The 17,398-nt window shown below is 43.3% G+C and overlaps 1 long non-coding RNA gene across 1 annotated transcript in view; it reads left to right on the top strand.

The window, feature by feature from the left end:
• The first annotated feature begins 8,744 nt into the window (after positions 1–8,744).
• The window catches only part of LOC109297242, a 25,898-nt gene continuing 17,244 nt past the window's right edge, over positions 8,745–17,398 (top strand). Inside the window, exon 1 of the long non-coding RNA XR_002097256.1 lies at positions 8,745–9,616. This is a non-coding gene — a long non-coding RNA (uncharacterized LOC109297242). The remainder of the gene's footprint in view (positions 9,617–17,398) is intronic.

Raw genomic sequence — 17,398 nt, 5'->3', positions numbered from 1 at the left:
TTTTAAGATTACCGTAATTTTTTTTCCCTCAGATGCACAACTAGGAAGGCAAGGGCTTGGAGGGTTGGACTGACAAGGTTGCATTCTCTATAGGAGTTAGTATGAAACAACTGGTAGATGGTTTTGATTACTTGAAACTTGATGTCAAATTATACCCTGGATTTCCTCGGTGTGGGAGATCTCCTCCTACCAGGTCAGTAAAAGTTCCAGAAAATGAAGTATCTAAGGAAAATGCTGTTCATTTGGCAGGTAGATTGTAAACAAGTGGGAACTGGTAGTAAAGCCAGTTTTGTCTTTGAGAAATCTGCACCCAAGGAACTGCTGTCCATTTTTCAAACCAGTGCATGTGAATCTGAAAGACAAAACTATAGAAAAACAGCAAAACAGTATAATTATATTTTATCTCATAATACATATGTGAGCTACTCACCTGAGGGTTCTCATAGGTCACCAAGTCCCATTGCATGCAACCTCACTGTATAAGCCTACTCATAAACTTAATCAAGATCTATCAATTCCTCTGTGTTATAATTTGTCTTAAACCCATTTTCAGTATATGTGTGTAAGTAATGTTCCTTAAAGGTTTGAGAAGGAATGTATTCCCCAATAGCTTTTGTTGCACATTGAGAGGTAAGCTGTGTTGGGTCAGGGAGAATATATGGAGACTATAAGGACATGTCCACTCTATGGTGGCAGCATGCCCTGTACATATGGCACAATGCGTATATTCCAAATCTGGAAATACTGGTATCCTGGTGAAGCCATTTCAGGGCATTCCTCTGTGACTACTCTTGAGACCTAGTTTGGTGTTCTTAAGAGAAGCTGCTGGGGATGACTTGGGTGGATCTTCATCAGTATATTTCTGAATTTGATGCATGCAACTTTGAGCTGGTTAATGTGATGTGCTAGGTGATATACCCAGTAGGCAGGGTCCATCATGACCCTTACTCTTTCCATCTACCATACAAGGAAGTCTTAGAAGAGAAGTGGGGACAGCATAGTTCCTAACTTGGGAATGGCTTATTGACCCTCTGGGAAAAATCCTATCACTGGGAGCAGGCGGAGGATAGAGCTAAGCAAACTGCCAGTTCCTGCTTATAGCAAGTGTCCGGTGCAAGTACATTCATAGTCGATTTGTTTCCTTGACAAAACTGTTTTGGAAGTGGACTTAGGGAAAGGCATAACTTAAAGAAAAAAAAAAGAATTGGGAACAGGAGGTGTGAGTCAGTGAAGGAGGAGGTAAGGTATAGCCGTCTGCCAGGTAGAAGCAACTAAGGAACAAATCAGAAGCTGCAAGCAACTAAGAAAGAAATCAGAAGCTCACTGCATGAGTTATTGCCAGAAAATTCCTAGATGAATTAATAAAGCTGTGGAATAATTGTGGGATGTTGTGGAATGATCACATAAGCTGTGGGATACCCATATCCTTCTCTCCTAGTCTTTTTCCCCATGTATCCAGAGTGATGGATTGCTGACCCTGTGGAAGAATCCTGATAATGGCATTTCGTTGCTAGTTAGTAGCATGGAAAGAAAGGTTTATTTTCTTCCTCTGTCTCAGGGGTGGGCAATGATTTGGGCTGGAGGGTCACTTAATGATTTTTGGTGAGCTGGTGAGGGCCAGGGAGATGCCACTTGATCCTATCCAGCCTGCTAGGAGCCTGAGGAGGAAGGGCTGCATCCTGTGGCACTCCGCTCTGCCTCAGTTGGGGCTGGGCTGGGCTGCACAGCATGCAGACTTCTTTCCTTCCCCACCCCTCCATCCTCCTGGCATCTTGTTAGTGCTGCTCAGTCCTGGTCAGGAAGCTGGGTGAAATGGGGGGAGTGGATGTGGGAGGCAGTGGGGAGCAAAGTAGTGCACAGCCCTTCCTCTCGGGCTCCCGGCAGTGGCTGGTGGGTCACATAGGATCAACTGGCAGTGTAGATATGGCCCACAGGCTGTATTTTGCCCATCCCTGCTTTATCTGCTACAGGGAATTTTCAGCACTTCTCCCCTCTTCTTTCACAAAGCGAGAATGCTCCTTCAATATTCTTCTTCTTCACCATTTGCATGAATGTGCAGGATTTTATCTTTGTGTACCTGTTAGAATAATTCCTCACTGAGGTGAAAAAAATAGCACTTAAATTTGGAGGAATAAAGGGTCAATGGCTAAATTAAAGCAACCAAACAAGCAAAAAATCACAAATCCCCCCCCCCAGTTTGCTTGAGTTTTATTTGCAAAAATATGCATTCAGTTGCATGCACACTTGAAAAAGGAAAGCTATGGCTCTATATAAATTGTATGCCAAATTATGTTTCACATTTACAGTTCAGACATGCATTTTTAAAATTTATCCCACAAAGAGTATGAGACAAGAAAAAAATTTGAAAAGCTTGATTTAAAATATATACATAAGGAATATACATATGTATTCCCTATGTAATCCATAGAGAATATTAGAAATAAAATAAAAAGTTGAATTCCTTGAAAGATGACTATTTATAACACTCTCATCCCATTTGCTTTTTTGCTCTCTAGGTTGCATCATACATCATTTGGTTCTACATGTTTCTTTCTCTTGGTATTTCTTTTTATACTGTCAGCTCCTGCCATGTCCATTCAAATCTAAAATTGTCTGAAACTATCTAAGTAACAACAAATCTGCTGTGTGAATAAAATCTTTATGGAGAGCTGCTAGGTATCCAAGACGCATGCATAATAGAAATTCAGTATCACTTCATTTGAGTACAAGAACTGCTAGCTGCATATCATGGAGTCCCACAAATTGTCCTATGAAAAGAAAGATTATGACAGAAAGACAGCCCTATGTATAGGAGTCTACTAAATGTATTCTACAGCCAGCTGTATGAATCACCTTGGGGAAAAATGCATATGAATGCACATGTATATTAGAGAAGGTTCTAACAATGATCACATTCTGTACCACCTGCAAAATACAGTCCTTTTAAAATATGACAGCTAAGCTCAACTATCTGGAGTGGAAATTTGGAAAGACTGCCTGAAGTTGAATTGTATTGATTCTAGAGCTGTGTGAAACACAGCAGTTTTGGTTTGCAGGGATTCCTGAAAACATCTTTTTTTGTTTTTGTTTTTGATTTGTACAGGTTTGCAGTCCCCGAGCTTCCTTTACAGTCCAAACTTCAGAGGTACCTTAATGTTCAAGTTGAAAGCACTGAATTATATTTAGTGTTGATGTCACGTGAAACTAAACAATGCCATAAAATGAAACTCTGTATGCTTGAAGCTGAGCTTGTGCTTGGGTGAAATGATTGTAAGATTTAGGAAACTTTTTTGTGGATATAGACTTATATTAGATGGGCTAAGGCAATTGGAACCTGAATGAGTTGTGTGAGATGTAATGGTTCATTACAAAAACTTTAGTTCAGCTGCCTCTCCCTTTTCCAACACTATCTCTGTGGGAATAGAACAATAGGATAAAAAATCAATAAATAGCTGTGATAATTAGATTGTTGGTAATGATATATAAATCTCTCTGTCGATCTACATACAGTATATTATACTCTATTCTAGTTACATGGGTAACAAAAATAGGGAAAATGTGGCAGCATGAGCTTCAGTTCAGGATGGACAAGTTCACTGGGGACAAGTATTTGAGTTGTTAACCTGCACTAAAATCAGTGCCATTTTGTTTCCCCTATCATCTGCTAGCTTTAATTAGCCAATTAAAGGTAATGTGGGTATACCTACTGCTGCTACAATCACAGCTTCATTTCCCTGTGTAGACATGGAGTTATAGAATTATGGACAACAAAGCTTTCTGGGACCTCAAGAAATTATTTTGATCACCTCCCTTCCCCAAAGCAGGATCAAATATACTCCAATCATTCCTGAGTTATTTGTCTAACCAGCTCTTAAAAATCTCTAGTGGTAAATATTCCATAACCTCCCCAGGTAATTTCTTCCAGTGCTTAAACCACCCTCATAGTTAGAATTTTTTTTCTAATGTCTATCTTAAAATCTTCTTTGTTGCAATTTAAGTTGATAACTTCTTGTCTTATTCCCAGTGGACAGGGAAAATAATGTATTATTTTCCTCTTCACAGTAACCTGTCAGGGTGCCTCTACACATGCAGATAAAGGCATGATTGGATCTAATGTGTGATCCAAACAATCATGCCTCCTGCCATGCCACATGTGCATAGCAGGAGTCATGACTGTGAGATCCAGCATAAAATCCTATCAAGTCTTATTCCTGGTCTTATTGCTGGTATCGGCATCCTGGGTTCTCCCTGCACTGGCAAATAGCAAGCTCCCGCATCTGTGAGGCCCACAGCTGACAGGACTCAGCCCTGTCTGCCCTCCATACACAGTTGGGGCTGAGAGTCCCAGCAGCTGATAGGACTTGTGGCCCTGTGGCTGGGAGATCACAGCAGTTGTAATCTTCCATCTGTGGGGGCACAGGCTAGACGTGCAAATTAAAGCTGGATAAAAATCAGCTATAAAGTTATTACACATTTTTGAGCAATAACTTTATATCTGGTTGGACCTTTTTAAGAGGCCATAGTTAATTTACACATGTAGCCAGTCTAAATTAATTGCACAATTAACCAGGTAATTGCGCAATAGATATAATGTGTAGAGGGGGATTACATACATATTTGAAGACTGTTATCATGCCCCCCTTCAATAAATCCAGTTTTTCAAGCTTTCCTCATATGCCATATTTTTTAGACCTCTGATCATTTTTGTTGCTGTGTTCCAAATGCTCTTTGATTAGTCCACAACTCTGTAAAAATAATACACTGTTCTCCAGCTGAGGCTTTTCTAGTGTTCAGTAGAGTGGAAGGATTACTTCTTGTGTCTTGAATACAACACACATTTATATATCCCTGTATAATGATTTGTTTCTTTTTTTGTTGTTGTTGCAGTACTATGATATTGTTGTCCCGTGTTCAGTTTGTCATCCATTATAAGGTCCAGATCTTTTTTCTGGAGAACTGCTGCCTAGCTAGTTGTTTCACATTTTGTATTTATACTGTACTTCATGTGGCCTTATTGAATTGCATCTTATTGATTTGAGATCATTTCTCCAGTTTTGAAACATCACATTGAATACTAATCCTCTCCTCCAAAGTGCTTTGCAGATGGGTATTTTCTACACATGTAATAATTAAATAATCCGAGTCATAAATGAAAATATTGTATAATACCAAATCTGGGACAGACATCTGTGCAGCTCCATTTTGATAGTGAACAAATTATTTCTAACCATTTGTGGACCCACTTGAAATAATTTCATCTTTATCATATTTAACTTGTTTATGAGAATGTAAAATAAGAGTGTGTCAAAAGCCTTAATAAAGTCAAGATATATCCCATCTACTTCATCTCCTCTATCCACAGGCCAGTTATACTTCCCTAGAAAGAAATTTCTGCTTTGACTTCATTTCTTCTTGACAAGTCTATGTTGATTATTACTTGTATACTGTTACTTTTTAGGTACTTGCAAAAGATGGGTTGATTATTTGTTCTAGCGTCCTTTTGGAAATTGATGTTAGGCTGCTCTGCAATTCACAAAGTGTTCCTTTTCCCTTTTTTAAATCTAGGCATTAAATTTATATTTGTCCAGACTTTTTTAAATGTTATCCATTCTCTATGAGGTTTCACTTGTAATTGCTAATAGTGCTAAGATTTTTTTCAGTCAGTTCCTTAAATATTGTATAAATTTGATCAGGAAAAGCCCATTTTAAAATATCTAATTTCTATAAGTATCCTCTAGTTTGTGTTTCTGCTATTTCAGCTTCGGTTTAGCTCCAGAATGCTAATTTAACCATCTGGCAACATTTAGACTTCCTAGTGAAGGCTGAAGCAAAAAAGACCTTAAACGCTTTGGTTTCTAAGCATCGTCTGTTATTAGCTTTTTCCTCCCATTGAGAAGTGGACCAGATATTTTGCTGTCTTCCTCAGATAACTAATGGACTTACAGCAGTGGCAACGCAGAGGGCATGCACAGGGGTGCACCCCCTGAGAGCGCTGGTGCACCCCCTGGTCGGCCATGCTTGCTGCTTAGGCAATGGGCAAGGGGGGCAGGCAGGAGTGCCGGTGCCCTCCCTGCAAGCGCCAGCTGATCACTGCAATTGCTGCAGCTGCTTCCGGGAGTGACTGTGGCCACTTTTGGGAGCGGCTGCAGTGACCAGCTGGCGCTTGCTCCAAGAAGTGGCTGCAGCCACTCCTGGAAATGGCTGCAGCGATCAACTGTTGTGGGGTCACCCACAGGGGACCACCCCCCAGCCATCAGGATCGCCCAAGTGGGCCCCCCCTCGGTTGGCAGGACTGGTCGCAGGGGGGGCATGTGCCCCCCTGACTAAGGCAGCACCAGTCGCCCATGACTTATAGAATGTTTTGTTGATACAACTTGTAACTGGCATTAAGAGTATCTTATTTTTACCTTGGCCTTTCTGATTTTGTACCTATCTGCTTGTGTAGTCTTTTATACTTTGCACATTTCTGTACAATTCCTTCTTGAATTTCAGGTTAAGATCATGATTTAGCCAGATTGGTCTCTTGCTACATTTGTTATCTATCCTGTGCTTTAGATTTTGTGCCCTTAATATTGTTTATTTTAGAAACTGCCAACTCTTCTGGATTCCCTTTTTTTTTCCCCCCTTGGGTCTGCTTTCCATGATATCTTACCTTCACTAAAAGCTTCATCTTGATCTTCCTGGTTTGATGCTTTACAGTAAACCTAAAACTGTGGGCTTGTCATGTCTGATTAAACCTAATTCAAAATTGTACACATTACTTACCAAGTCTATATATAAAAATGCTTTTCCTTTCTTTATTAGACAAACCCCATCCCTGATCTCCATCTTGTAATACCATTCTACAGTCAAGGGACAAGGATTTTTATTGGTGATATCTCTTACTGGACTGGTCGTTGCCTCTTACATGTTTCTATCACTCCAGCACTATCATTCCATGGCCAAGAAAGTCAAAGCCATTCTGGAGAGATTTCTGTGGAGCCATGTACTCATCTCCAATATGTCTCTCTCCCAATTCATACACCTTCACTTTCTGGACTTTGTATTGCTTATGGTCACACATGACAGTATCATTTGTACTCATATAAATGAATAGTAGTAATCTATGAGCTCAACAAGCATTATCAACCTTTCTATAATGTCTAGGACTAGATGTCCAGGTTTCTGGCATTCAGCAGCCTTCCTGGAATGTCATATATATATTAGGGCTGTAAGAAGCTTTGGGCCCTGATTTGATTCAGTAGAGATTTGGCCCAATTTGGTGGCTGAATCTCTGAATCCAAATCAAATCAGGAGACCCTTTAATCTCTCTGAATTGAATTGGAACCCTCCAAATCAATTTGGAGAGATTCAGAGAGATTTGGTGATTCGGACATAGACACAGCTTTAAATGTTTTTTCTACATACCTCAAGGTACCAGGTGGTACCTCAAGAATGCTGAGATGCTGGGGCAGATGAAGCATCCCACAGGAACATGGGGGGTTCCTCAGCATGCTCGGCAGCAGACCTGGGAGTGGATCAGAAGCACTTCCAGTCTACTTCTGAATACGTTGGGGAGTGCTCTGCCCCCCCCCCACTGCCGCCTCCTGGCTCAGTGACGGGTGCCTCCTGGGTCTGGGGGGGGGACACCCAGGGCCCTCCTGTGGCTGACTGCCAAGGTCGCGGGTCCTGGGAGGGCCTTGCATGCTCCCCAGCGGACTTGGAAGTGGACCAGAAGTACTTCCACTTCTGGGTTTGCCACCAAGCATGCAGGGTGCAGGCCCCCCCCCCACACTCCTGTAGGATTCTCCATCTGCTCCAGCATCACAACATTTATGAGCCATGTCTGGTACCTTGAGGTATGTAGAAAAAGCATTTAAATCTGTCTCTATGGTCGAATCTCTGATTCTCTGAACTGGCATCAAATCTTCAGATTTCAATTCAACCAAATTGAATTGAGGACAGTGATCCAAATCAACAAATCAAATCACTGTCCCCGATTTGGGCTGAATCTGAATCCAAATTGAATACAGCCTGTTTCACACACCCCTAATGTGTACAACATAAACATCAATATATATTCAGTATCAGAAAGTTCGGCAGGGTAGTACCTTATATATACACTAACTCGTTTAGAGAGGCATGAGCTTCAGGCCAGGTACAGAAGTTACACTTATTGCATGGTAGGTGCATAGAAAGCACTCTACAGCCATAACTGAACAGACAGCCAGAGCATATAAAGTGCTGTAAAAATGGTGGAGCTTTCTCTAAGATAACTCTAGATGGAGACAGTATCTGATTTCAGTGCTGTAAGTTAGGGTGCTGTAATGAACATCTGTACCAGATTCCATCGCAATTCACATTAGGTTACATTCTGCTGGCAACCCATGGGGCTTTGTGGCACCCCACTCGCTGCTCTTTGTGGTGCAGCAGTCTAGCCTAGGCCAGAACTTGACTCATTTGCCCAAGCACTGGGTTAGCCCTGTCACCAGGCTGTCACTAACAAGAGTTAGTAAAGTCCCCGTTTCCAATCCTCCTCCATCACTAAACTTGTTCCCTCCAACCAGGTATAAGCCACTGCCTGGTATTATCACTCAGTGTGCATATTCCATCTACTCTTTCTGGGCACTTGTAAGGATTTCAGCTTTTGATTAAATGCTGTGCTGTTCGCTGAACACCACATTCACACCAGGGGCTGTCCAGAATGTTCATTTTGTACATTGTTGTTTTGAAGTGTCCACAAACAGGTGAAACTGCATTTTTTCCTGGCAATCCTCCGGGCACCATTTGGCAGAGCAGCTATGAATAAGCCTCACTGCAGGAATGGCACAGAGGAATGTGGGAATTCTCCCTAACAAACCCCTCCACTCCCTTCCTTACCTGCCAGAGAAATGGAGAAGGCTCATGTCTCTGGGCCCTGATGCTTGGGTTTCTCAGCCTTCCCAGCTCCAACAAAAGGGAGATGGAATCCAGGCATCTGGGTTTTCCCTGCTGGAAGGTGTAATGTGGGCATTCTGTTCCATGGTCAGTGCTGGGTCATCAGCAGCTGCACAGCTTCTGGCCCTGAGTGGGGGAAATGGTCTGGACAGGGGACTCACCAGAGGTTCTTCTGTGTCTCCCTTGTCTGCAGGTTCCACACTTGTGTACAGGAGGCACCATCATGGAGTCCAAGATGCTGGATCTAGGATTCTCACCCAGACACCTGCAGAAAGCCAGAAATGTGTGTAGATGGCACCAGTGGCATGAGAACCAAATTGGACCCTCGATGTGGCAGGTTTGAATGGATAGGTTGATGACTGCTTGCATCTGTGGTACTGCAGCACTTAAATGAGTAGTCTAGGCCCAGGTATGCATTGTGGAAGTCAAAGAATGAAGCCTACAGTTGGCCAATTATTCTTTGAGGAAGGGCACTGATGCTGCTATGGAGTTGAGAGTCACAGCACCAGGATAAAGAGTTTATAGACAGGGTGAAAGACCGTTTGGGTTCCATCTATGATGATACCTGAGTGGTGTCAGTGCAACCACCTTTGGAGAGACTGTTGCCCTCCTGGAGAGGCATGGTGTGGCAGGCTGCTGCCTCCCTCCCCCCAGAATGGAGAGCCCCACTCCAGGGATTCCTTCTTGGTGTGACATGCCCGTGAGTCCAATGCAGGGGTGGGGGGGGTGGAGTCCTGGATGGTGACCACATACTGCATATTGTTTGGGACATGTTGGGGGAATTCCTGAAACATGAGGTATGGTGCTTGGGAGCCACTGGCTCCTGATACAAGAAGCCAGGAAGGTGTCTGGTGGGGCCCACTCTGGGAAACAGCAATGGGGGAGAAGGAGACCAGGTTGCCTCAGACTCAATGCTAGGGAAGGGGGGCTGTCATTGACTCAGCCCCTCTTCCAGGGCCAACTTGCTACCCCCTGCAGCTGCCAGTTGCTGGCATAGGCACTGGGCCCCAAAGAGAATGCGGTGTGGGGGGGAGCATTCAACAAACCCATCAGGACAGGCCACTATAGACCTGGGTCCTGCTGCTGGGGAGCAGTGCATCCTTTGCAAGGAATGGCAGCCCCCTGGGCTCCGATCTAAGTTCTGGAACGGGCAACATTCCACAGTTTTAATATGCACACAAAAAATATGGCTGCTGCAACATTTAACTAAACCAAGGGGTGGCAGTTTTGCCTGCAGCATTCCTTCTGTTACCCCAAGGTTTTGTGTTTGTTAAGTTGAGCCCCCATGGCTGCCCTGGTCCCTTCTCCCCATCAACATCATAACTACCCTGTGCAGCCAGGGTCTTTTCTCACTCTTTCATTGTTAACTGAGAAGAAGTTTACAAGTTCTGGAGTGGGCAACCTTGCACAATTTTTGTTTAATAAACACACTTAAAGTTTGGCAGCTTCAACATTTGATTAAAATGAGGCACATCTCTTCCTTTCACTGCATGCCCCTGCACCCTGGTGTGCGCTCCTGGGGGAGTTGGGGAAGAAGAAGGGAAGGGCGATGGCATGGGCAGTAATGTCCAGAACATAAGGCCAGAGGGGCTGGAGATGCATGGTCCACTCCCACGACAAGTTCATTGAAAGACCTCCAACCTTACTCATCCAGGGAGGGCTCCTGGTTCATGCAGGTGGGGAGGGAGTTGGCCAGGGCTTTGTAGCTATGGATGCTGTGCTGCAGTGCAGGGCCAGAGCAACACACATTTGTGACTTGCCATCTCCCCAATCCCTGCACCACATGTGCTTGCTGTACCAGACTTGGTTCATAGCTGAAGTGCTCCTTCCAGCGGTCTCACTGTCCCACACAGGGCTTCATGAGCCAGGGCAGAAGGAGTTATGCTGGTCCCCTGATAAAGATTGGGGGGCGGGGGGGAGGGGGTGATGATCTAACTGATGAAATCAGGGACCCTGGGAGCATAGTGCCTGCTTTCCATCACCTGAGAGAACAGAGTTGTGCAAGATGTGGGCATCATCCTCATCAGCTGCATGAAAGTTGGTGGCCCAGTCATGCCCCAGACACTTGGGATCTGTGTGTGTGTTTGTGTGTGTGTGTGCGTGTGTGTCCATGCATGCATGTGAGGTGCACACACACACACATGCACTCAAACACACAAAGCTGAGGCATCCTGAACACGTGCACACAGACACATGCACAGAACACAGACATCTTGAACGCGTGCGTGTACACACACAAACACACACCACAACTTAGGCATCTAGGACACACATGCACACAGACAAAGAACTCAGGCTTCAAAATGGCAGGGTTTGGGGGCACAGTGTCCCACACTTGGCAGCCAAATAATGGCTGGCTCAAACTTTCTGCTTCCTTCTGACTTAACCTTGGGTGCTTAGAGTAAAGCTTGAAAGTTAGGCTTCTTGAATGCCTCTACTTAACCTTATAGGCTAAAGGTGCCACCCTGCCCAGCCTTCTGCCTAACTTTAGACTAATACATTGCTCTATCTGTCTGCTTAATTATATATTCATAACACAGTTTTTTCCTATATGAACATTATAATTGATTTAATGAAAAAGGAAAATACAAAGTTAATAACTGAGTTAAAAGATTTAGATTTTCAAAGAGGAAAGCTAAAAGAGCAAGCCATTCACATTTTCATTCAAATATGCAAATTTCAGGACCTGGGAGTTATTTATTTGTAAGGGGTCATGGTTATTTCATGGAACAAAAGAGAGAGAGAAAGTTTACAAGGGTAGAAAAAAATATTGTCAAGAATTTATAAAATTATTTATTTATGAAATTTTAACTTCGTAAAATTCTATTTTTTCATGTTCTCTCATAAATTATAATTTTTCAGAGCATAATTTATTATATCATTTATTTGTGTAAAGTATCCAAAATCCACATGAGAAGCCAACTGTTAAGAGGTAAAATACTGTTGAGTCAATAAATATTGGATTTTTACAATATTAGAAAGAATCTCATATTGAAGTACAATAGAAGGATATTTCTGTCAATGTCTAGATAAGAATGTAAATCTATTTATTCATTTTTGAGAGACACCGTTCATTTATCAGAGTTGATGCTTTCCAAGAACCATGGCAAGTAATGAGTACCTGTGACAGGTAGGGGTGAATCGATAAAGATTTTCTGGCCTGATGCTAATAGCCAATTATTAACGAGCCATATCAGCTGATACTGATTTGATTGCCAATATGCAGCCCAGAAGCTTGGAGAGCAGTGTCCGGCTGGTAGGCAGGCTGCCACCGTGAGTTGGGGTTGGGGTTGGTGCTGGCCTCTTCCTGGCGGGGAGTTGGGCTGGGGCTGTACTCAGGCTGGGCATCAGTGGCACTGGAAGGGGGGCTCCCCATAACTGTCACCACCCACCCCGATTGCAGCCCTGGCCAAGCCCTCCTGCCGGAAAGAGCCCAGTGCCAGCCCTAGCCCACAGTGGCAGCCTACCAGTACCAAGCGCACTGATCCTGAGGTCATGTTCCCTCTTTCCCTCTGAGGGTGCACATAGCAACAGGAGCTGACCCCTCCCCCACCCCCTGACAAGCCACTTGTGGCTCCATCCTGTCTCTCCCTGTCCTGTCCTGTCCCAACCCAAGCCTCCCTCCACCTTCACCATGGGGGCCTCAATCTGCCTCCCAAGCCCTTTCCCTCCCCCCACTTCTTCCTCCCCAACAAACTTACCAGCCAGTACTGCTCTCCAAGCTGCTGGGCATTTATCTGCAACATTATTGGTGATGTTGTCAGCGACCGCCAAAAAAAGCTGATTGCTGATAATGTCAATTTTCCTTTTATCAGTGCCAATACGATATGGACCAATGTATTGGTGCATCTCTAGTAACAGGCCAAATTATTATTGTTAGGTCCACAAATTATCCGTTAGGTGCAGTTTTATGTATTCTGTATTAATTCCTCCTTTAAAGGTGAAGAAGAGTGAGATATTCCTCTATAAAGTTTTCTAAACTTTTTCCTGCTATTCCTTTATATATATATTTTTCTCTTTACACAGTTTTCTTCCTTTGTGCTGATCAAACAAAGCACAGAAGCTGATAAGTAAAAATTTTACTAGACTGGGGGTCTATAGCTACATTCCAGTCCTATCACTCATACCAGGTGGATTTCACTGTTGTGCAGAGACTCATTCACTCATGTTTTGTTTAATGAAGAGTAAAATATGTGGTGCAGAGATCTTACATCTTTTCTCTACACAGGAACAAATGTCACCCATAAGTAGTCCCATTGTCAATGACAGAACTCACTTTTCTAAAGTAAACAGGATTTGGCTCTTTGTTTTTATGAAGTCTTATTTTCTAAGCTCTATTTAAATATTTTTTCAATTTTCCCTATCAATGATGGAGTAGAATCTTATGCAAAGACTATTTTCTTTTTGTTAGCTTTATTTTTTTACCAACAAGTTAGTCAGGAAAATATAACTTTGATGGATTACTTGTCTTTATACATTTAATGTTGCTATTTTTTGTAAGGATTGTCACTTGAAGGTCAAATAAAGGATCTTCTTTGCAAAGCAGTGGAAATGATAGTAGCCAGCCTCAGGTCAGTCCTGCCTCTTGAGATATAGAGTTCATTAAGTACTTTTAGAAAGTACTACTGTCTGCTTTTTTGTTGTTGTTGCATACCTAGGAATTCAGAATTCTCCTTGATTCTGTGACAAAGCCTATTCTCAATCTTGGTGATTCAGTCCTCTTTTGTTATATTTATTTATTTTATATAATTTTAAGGCTTTGTCCCTAGTACATTTTATTTTAAAATACATTTTAAAATGTGTCACATCTCTCACCGGTTAATGTGATCCCTTTTTAAATATGAAGTTATTTTATTATAAGTCTACCTTGCAGTATAGAGACATTATTTTAAATCTCATGACTACAGATCTCTGGAGGATACTTTGCTCTGTAGGAGAAATAATACTTTTAATTGGTACCGTATTCCCATACTCACCTATAATACTTGGAGAACAGATATACTAAGGAAAAATGGATGGAAATGGGGATGCTTCTGAGGGGAGAAGGATCACGTTACAAAGCTAATGCCACCACATCTTGTATCTACTAATCTTTGCCTGGTTCTACTTGTTTTACACTTTCCTTAAATGCATGGGAGAAAAACATTTTACCTGTGAAGCATGGCATGCAGGGCTGATTGGAAAGGATAGAAGGATTGAAACATCTTTTCCAGCCTTCTCTATGAGCTAGAAACGATCTGAAATTATTGAAAAATGATGTCTTGGCAGACACACAAAAGGATTTCCCAAATTCTTGTATTATGTCAAGAAATTAAAGTTGCTAGTGAATGGAGAACAATTTGAAATTACAATGTAAAATAGTATTAAATGAAGTGCTACAATGTCAGCACACAGTTTTCTTCACAGAAAAGCAACTGTGATTTAACTGCACCCAGTATAATTCACAACACTGCTGGAAATCAGAGACAGCTGTATGGAAAAAAACTATGTTGGATAAAGGGGAGATCTCAAACGCATGTAATTGCTAATAAAAATAAAAAATAAAAAATAAATATTTCTTAGCCTTGAAACACCTTTTTATGGTTGCATTGGATCCTTGTCACCTAGGTTATCTGAGGCCTTTTTCAAAGATTAGGATGCTAGCCTCAGCTGTAGGACACCAGAATATATCTACTCTGTCCTGTAGGTGGCCTCAGTCCAGTATTCAGAATTTCAAAATCTCTGCTCAGCTACCGACTCCCCCCTTGAAACTGTTATTATGCCTAGACACCAGTGTTTTTTTTAGTAAAGTGCATCTGCCAGTTTAGCTGCCTAAATTTGATTCTGACCGCATATGGGAACACCTGCCAGATTGAGCGGTAAACAAAACCTGTATTCATTTTGCTTAATAAAGCAGCTCTGCAGCCTAGTAGTTATAGCATTCACCTGGAAAGGGTAGATCTAGGTTTCAGTCCCTGCTTCAAATATTCATTTAATTACATGGATATTTAAGCATTTAATATGGACTATTCTTTGGAACAGGGGTAGAAATCTAAGTGTCTCTGTTCCCAGGTGAATGTCTGAACCACTAAGCCATAGGGTCACTTGCATCCCCTGCCCTGCCTTCCTTTCTAAATATTTAATTAGTCCAGGGTTACATTTTCTTTCACTCTTCTCCTCAACCTCCCCACTCACATAACTATTTAAGAAGTCCAGGAAAACTCAAACAGCTTCAACAGGAGAGACTGAAATAAACCTATCACTAAGCACTTTGCTGCCAGATGGTCAGAGCAGTTGTGTGGAAGATGCAGGTTCAGAACCCCTGAGGAGTTGGAGGGAAATGAAACCAAGTCTGCTCACATCCTGAGTAAGTTCTTTAAACAACTGAACTATTTAATAAGTTAAGGGTTCCACCATCTGCTGCTGCTCTACTACTATGTTTTCAATGTCTGATTCCAGGAAAGGCCCAAGGTTGTGAATCACAAGTAAGGGAAGCACAAGACAGGTGTCGTGGTGGATGTAGTTTTCCTGGACTTTAGGAAGGCCTTTGACCTGTCTCTCACCCCATCCTCATTAAAAAATTAGGTGTCTGTGGTGTTGATGCCTACACAGTTAGATGGGTGGTTAATTGGCTGGAGGGCCACACCCAGAGAGTGGTGGTGGATGGGTCATTTTTGACCTGGAGGGATGTGGGTAGTGGGGTTCTCCAGGGCTTGGTCCTCGGGCCCACACTGTTCAATATCTTCATCAGCGATTTGAACCTTGTTCAAGTTCGCAGATGACACTAAGGTGTGGGGAGAAGTAAGCTGCCCTGCCTGCCTGCATGCTAGAAGAGAGGGACAGGCTACAACTAGATCTCAACACATTACGCAGGTGGGCGGATGAGAATAGGCTGGGTTTCAATATGGACAAGTGCAATGTGTTGCACCTGGGGAGGAAGAACCAGCAGCATACCTACAGGCTGGGGAACTCCCTTCTTGTCAGCACAGAGACAGAGAAGGATCTTGGAATCACTATTGATTCCAAGATGAACACTGGCCACCAATGTGGGGACATGGACAGGAAGGCTAACTGCAATTTCTCATGCATCCATAGATGCATCACGAGCATGTCCAAGGAGGTGATCCTTCCCCTCTATGTGACATTGCTCAGGCTGTGATTGGAGTACTGCATCTAGTTCTGGGCACCACACTTCAGGAGGGATGTGGATAGCATCAAGAGGGTCCAGAGGAAGACCACTTGCATGATCAGGGGGCAGCAGGGCAGGCCCTTTGAGGAGAGGCTATGGGACCTGAACCTGTTCAGCCTCCACAAAAGAAGGCTGAGAGGGGATTTGGTGGCCACCTATAAACTAGCCAAGGGGGACCAGCAGGGGGACTCTCCCATTGGCTATAAACTAGCCAATAGGAGAGTCCCTGTTCCCCTGAGCACTACCAGGTGTAACAAGGAATAATGGCCATAAGTTGACTGAGAGTAGATTCAGGCTAGATATCAGGAGACACTACTTCACTGTCAGGGTAGCTAGGAGCTAGAACCAACTTCCAAGGGAAGTGGTGCTTGCCCCTACCCTGGGGGTCTTCAAAAGGAGGCTAGACAGCCACCTAGCTGGGGTCATTTGACCCCAGCATCCTTTCTTGCCCATGGCAGTGGGTCAGACTAGATGGTCTGCTTAGGTCCCTTCTAACCCTACCAACTATGAAACTAAGACCCTAAGATCATTTCCTGTTGACCAATATAGGTTGCTTCATTCTTTGCATGTTAACTCTTGTGGAACTTAGGCACTTAACTCTCTCCATACAGTTTATGGAGAGCGTAGATACCTAACTTGGGACTGTGTATTCTATTAGGAGTCAGACACCTAAAAGCCTTTTAGTAAATTAGCTTGGGGGACCACTATTCAAATACCACTTCTGCAGTCTGAGCTAGCTCATGTGCACCTCTGCATAATACTGACTTGTGCATTGTTTTGTATGGACAAACCTATTCAGGGAGGCACATAAGCTCACTATACAATGGGGAGAGTTGAACAGACTCCGAACAGCACATACACTTAATAGGGAGCTGCCTACTAGGGCAGTGAGAAGCTTTGGGTGCTGTTTCAATTTGAAGGAGATTTGGCCCAATTTAGTGGTCAAATCTCCAAATCTGAATTGAATCAGGGGACCAATAAAAAGGTCCAAATTGATTCAAAGCTCTCCAAATTTTCAGAAAAGATTTGGAGAGCTTCTATGATTCGGGCAGTCCCCGCCAGCTGCAGCACAGAGCTGGAGCCAGACTCTGGCTGGTAAGTAGGGGCCAGGGAAGAGGGGAGCCTGGAGGAGAGAGGAGGGGACCATGTGGGGACCCCATCAGCCCCCATCCCCTGCTTGCTCCCCCAGCCCCTCCAACCTCCACCCATTCCCCCAGGCCCCTCATGGCTGCCCTGCCTTCCCCAGCTCCTGGTGCTTTAAACCCCCCCACTCACTGGGTAGGGGCTGCCAGGTGAGAGGTTAATCCCTGCTTC

The sequence above is a fragment of the Gavialis gangeticus genome, unplaced genomic scaffold (assembly GCF_001723915.1).
Source record: "Gavialis gangeticus isolate Ggan-Ray unplaced genomic scaffold, GavGan_comp1, whole genome shotgun sequence".
Lineage (NCBI taxonomy): Eukaryota > Metazoa > Chordata > Crocodylia > Gavialidae > Gavialis > Gavialis gangeticus.
The sequence above is the reverse complement of the archived record's forward strand: the minus strand, read 5'-3'. Positions and strand labels throughout refer to the sequence as shown.